The sequence below is a fragment of the Setaria italica genome, chromosome V (genome assembly GCF_000263155.2).
Source record: "Setaria italica strain Yugu1 chromosome V, Setaria_italica_v2.0, whole genome shotgun sequence".
Taxonomy (NCBI): Eukaryota; Viridiplantae; Streptophyta; class Magnoliopsida; order Poales; family Poaceae; genus Setaria; species Setaria italica.
In genome coordinates this window covers 18,795,813-18,799,968 of record NC_028454.1, presented here as the reverse complement: position 1 = coordinate 18,799,968, position 4,156 = coordinate 18,795,813, and the positions used below count along the sequence as shown (strand labels likewise).

The 4,156-nt window shown below is 47.6% G+C and overlaps 1 long non-coding RNA gene across 2 annotated transcripts; it reads right to left on the bottom strand.

Annotated features, from left to right (window-relative positions):
- Positions 1-348: 348 nt before the first annotated feature.
- On the bottom strand, positions 349-4,156 carry LOC111257280. 2 transcript variants are annotated; one of them, XR_002677707.1, is made up of 4 exons: positions 3,153-4,156; positions 2,425-2,501; positions 1,891-1,946; positions 349-1,259 (listed from the first exon to the last, which is right to left on the bottom strand). It is a non-coding gene; the product is annotated as an uncharacterized LOC111257280 (long non-coding RNA). The 2 variants fall into 2 exon arrangements; XR_002677706.1 differs by having other exon boundaries at positions 2,425-4,156.

Here is a 4,156-nt window from a genome sequence, read left to right as displayed (position 1 = left end):
ACCCACGAGATCAGCACCCTGATCCTCCAATCTGCGCCCGAGGTGGATATTTGTCTTGTGGGCCCGAACGAGTCCGACCCCCGCGCCCAGGGTCGGGCGAAGCGGAGTTTTGCGGCGGGGGTCGGGCGCTCCCGACCCCGGTCCCCTGTGTCGGGCAAGGCGGAGTTTAGTCTTCAAGGAGTCGGGGATGTCCGACCCCGGGACGCCGGGTCGGGCGAGGCGGAGTTTAGTCTTCAAGGGGTCGGGGATGTCCGACCCCGGGACGCCGGGTCGGGCGAGGCGGAACGTGGCCTCTCCCTCCCATATTGGGCCGACGGCAATCTTGCCACCTTAGGTGGGCCTGGGCTTTTACGTTTTGTTGTTTCCATGGGCTTGGGGAGATCGATAATATTTCCCCCCAACAGGATGGTGCCCGTACCTTGCTACGGGTAACACAAATCATAGATAAATGTCATTCTAATGTTCTAAGTTGATCTTGAAGCAACATAATGTTGTAAGCTACTAGGAGCATCAATTTTAATGGTATTATCAACCAAAAATGAACAATGAACACTAAAATGCACAATTGAGATAATGCCACATATAATTTCTTCATTATGCATATATGGAACATATTATGCCTAATGCACATATAATTTGTACAGAAGGAAGTTTAATGGAAGGAACTCAAAACCATCCAAAAAATCAAGCAAAAACCCTCGTGATTAGGTCTTAAGCAGCCGCACCAAATCTCAAGCATGTATATCAAAATCTCAATAAAAATCACTATATTTATCAACATAATATTCTAACATGCCTATGTCAATGACGTCATGAAACAATTGATTGTTTATGAGACAAATCATGTCATCCATTATTGAAAACCACTGTTAAAGTACCATTGCTTGCCTGAAGAGAAGGTGGTATATCTTTACTGTGACAGACACAAGTCAAAACATTATTCAAAGAACTGACAAATCCCCAGTCCATCACATTCATCATGACCAATAGAGGTTTAAGTGACGTGTAATAGCTGACAAATATAGCAAGACTCACTTGTCTATAGGTTATGGCTCTCAGTAAAAAAAACAGAAAAAGCAACAGAAATGTTCCTAACATCACAACTACATGAGATACTATTTTGGATTTTGAACTGCTCAAATATCTACTATAGTACCATTGATAAGTAATACTGACCTATACAACTTCTCTGAGCCTCTGATTGCAACCACACAGCATGGAGAAAACACCAGCTTCACAGTTGGTCTCAAATTGAATACCTAGAGGGTTTACATGCCAGAAGGTGCAGAGTAAAATATTCAAACACTAAGCTTCAAGAGCATCAAAGTAAAGAAAACTTAAATCTATGTTCGTGCTGAAATCAACCTAAAAAGAATTGGCCATTTTTAGAAACATTACAATGAACAGGTTGCTGCTTTTTTTATCAGACAAGTATGTTGGGTCAAATAAGTGACTTAGATCGAATGTAAACTAGATGTCTGAAGCCAAGAATGAACATAATTTTTTTAAGATAACAGATACTTTCATCAGACAGAAAAATGATAGTTTCCTAAATCATGATTTTATCAACAACTAAAGCCCATATTAAGCCGCACTTAGATAGAGATAGAGAAGTAGAGATGAGCACTCCCAGCTTTGCACAAGGTCAAATTATGCTCAGCAGATTGGTACTATCTATATGAATTATCCTATGCACGTCAACTCAAATAAGTTCAGTTGTAAGCAATGAATTTGCCCAATCTAGGACCCAATGAGCAGAAATGTAAACAAAGACGAGGCACCTAAATTTCCATTTGAGAGCTAAGCTACATACGTATCACAAGCTGCAACTTTGCACATAATTCAACTGCAAGCAGTCAGCTTAGCTATATTCCAAAATTCATATTATACCTTTGACAGTTGAAACCACAAGAAATATATGTCTGTATGTAGTGCTGCTGACCAAGCTGCATATAGGAAAACATTAGCTCCGAGCATGCATACAAGTACAATTGTTCTTCCCAGCTCAATACAAAGTCAACAATTACCCCTCATTCAGTAAAAACAGCTAGCTTTCAGTAATAGACACAACCTGATATCCCACCGTTCTTAAATAAGCCATGACTTGCCATTATTCCAATAGAAACCAGTGGCTTCTTTCTAGAATAATTGAGCAAACAAATGAGTTCTGTAGCAAAGCTCCTCATATTATGATATTGCATAAAGTATAATTTAGTCTAATTAAATGGAATTGAAGCTTGTACAAATTTGGACTGGCTGGTATGAATCATCCCTGTGCAGCTAATGGCAAGGGTCATCCTACTCCACGTTGTTCATGAATCAATTTTTTTATAAGCAATAAAATAATATCAGTTCAATTAAGAAAATTGCAGTAACAGGAAACCCAACCGAAATCATGTGCTCATAGGTGCAGTATAACCTCACCAGCATTTATAGCATATATGGATCAGGCCTGTGCAGCCAATCGCTAGGGTCATCCGACTCCGTGCTGTCCATCAATGCTGTGGAATCTCCAATAGTCAAAATTGTTCATCAGGGTGACGCAATGTCTAATGATCAAAACACATAAAACTTCACACCATTTTCCAGTTAGATTGAACAAAACTAATAGGAAACCCACAGTGAAACAACCCAAAAACAAATGTGGGCATCATGCATCACTACAATAGAACGTTACCATTATCAAAATCGAAATTCAAATGCTTATTTGGATAACCTTATAAATCATTGCAGTGTCGACTCCGGTCCTAGAATTGTGGCGAGCATAATTGTTTGAGTGAATGCTTGTTCGACGGCTTACAATTAGAGGTGGTAATGGATCATGGCCCTCATGCCTCATTCACAATTCAAGTTAGCTCTATCTATTTTTAATTCAAAATTATATAAATTTATAGCCCGGCTCTTATTGAGTCCGACCATTCAATTTGTTAGTTTAAATTAGAGGACCCTTTACCACCCTTACTTACAATTGAAGTGGCATTCCTGGGACCAAGCAGCTAGCCTGCAATTGCAAACCTGATTCATCATCCGTGGTACTGTGAGGAAGCGAGCAGCTAGCCTGTAATTGCTGAGCTGAACGCAATTCCGGCTACCTGCCCCATTGCACTACAATTCCTTCTCATACCGAGACTAAAGCAAGAGAAAGCACGAACCCGCCTCCTCCTCTGCAATGCCAGCAGATGGCCGTAGAACCCAACCCCGAAGATCTCCTGCAGGACCTGGCAGGCGGCCGCCTTAACATACTGGTCATTACTCCTCTTCTCCGTGACGCACCTCTTGATCACCTGGAACGGCGACGTCACCACCAGCACGCCCCCACCGGCGCTACCAGACATGCAGTCTTCCTCGATCCGGATGGCGTCGAGGGCCGCGCGCAAGACTTGGGTGACCACGGCCCCCGGCCGCACCTCCCTGATCAGGCGATCGGCGTCCGACGCGGACAGCTTCGTCAGGTTCTGCGTGGCGAGGATGTAGATCACGCCGCCGCCGCCGCCGCCGCCGTCCCGATCCCGCGGCAACCCTCCTCGCGGCTCGCGTAGCGCGAGCACGAACTGCTTCGTCTCCTCCGGCCGAGAGCACCCGGACCAGCCGCGCCGACGCCCGCAGGTCGTCCTCCTCCCTCACGAGGGCGGGGAACAGGGCGTAGCAACGCATGGCCGATGGCGCGGATTCGACGGCTGAAGCTGGGGTCGGGAATACGGCGCAGTCGACGGCACGGTGACGCGATCAACGGGACGGGACGGAGGGCGTGGGTCATGGGACGTCTCGCGTCGGGGTCCGGCCGCCTGCTCGCGAAGGGGCGTCGAGGGGGACGCCTCACGACGGGGCGCGCCGTCGGTGGCTGGGGCGGCGCTCGCGATGGAGCGGCGTCGGTGAACGGGACGGCGCTCGCGATGGAGCGGTGTCGGTGGACGGGACGGCGCTCGCGATTGGGTGGCGGCTTCTGCTCGAGAGGGCGGCCTCGGCTGTGATTCTAGATTGGCGGGCGGCGGTGGCGGCGGGAGGAAAAGGGCGACGGGGGGAGGCGCCGGGCGCCGGGCGATGGACCAGGACCGCGTGCGTGGCGGGCGGGCGGCAGCGGCAGTAGAGCTGCTCGCGATCGAGGATGGGAATTGGGAAGGCGGCGGTGGCTCGCGAGAAAAAGAGTGAAGGGTAT